The 597-nt window shown below is 40.4% G+C and overlaps 1 non-coding gene across 1 annotated transcript; it reads right to left on the bottom strand.

The window, feature by feature from the left end:
• Positions 1 to 212: 212 nt before the first annotated feature.
• On the bottom strand, positions 213 to 319 carry LOC145952238 (small nucleolar RNA R71). The gene has a single exon (XR_014429917.1). It is a non-coding gene; the product is annotated as a small nucleolar RNA R71 (small nucleolar RNA).
• Positions 320 to 597: the final 278 nt, after the last annotated feature.

Genomic DNA, 597 nt, shown 5'->3' with positions numbered 1-597 from the left:
CTAATGACCACTTAGAGGGGTTCTTGGAAATCTGTGAGACCCAGCAATTTGATGATGAAGTTTCTGATGGAATGCGACTCCGCTTATTCTCACTCACCTTGAGAGATAAGGCAAAGGTGTGGCTAAGAACAGTGCCTAGAGAAAAGATAGCAACTTGGGAATTATGTGAAAGAGCTTTTCTAGAGAAATTCTTTCCTCCTTCTAAAACTAAAGAATTGAGGAAGAAAATCACTAATTTCCAACAAGGCACTGGAGAGACTATTTATGAAGCATGGGAGCGGTTCAAGGGATATCTTCAAGCATGCCCACAACATGGCTTCAACCGTTGGCTTACCATCCAATTTTTCTTTGAAGGATTGGACCAACAAAGCACCATGATATTAGACTCAGCAGCTGGAGGATCTTTCATGGGGAAACCTATTAATGACTGCATGATTATTTTGGAAAATGTAGCCTCAAATCACAGCCAATACAGTGAAAGAGAAGTCACAGCAAGGAAAGGAACTCCGGGGCGATATGAAGTGAACAATATTGAGTTACTCTTAGCAAAATTTGATACTCTTAATCAAAGGTTAGACAAGATGGAAAAAGCTAAGG

Source organism: Cajanus cajan, chromosome 9, assembly GCF_000230855.2.
Source record: "Cajanus cajan strain Asha chromosome 9, NIPB_CcT2T_4, whole genome shotgun sequence".
Taxonomy (NCBI): Eukaryota; Viridiplantae; Streptophyta; class Magnoliopsida; order Fabales; family Fabaceae; genus Cajanus; species Cajanus cajan.
The sequence above is the reverse complement of the archived record's forward strand: the minus strand, read 5'-3'. Positions and strand labels throughout refer to the sequence as shown.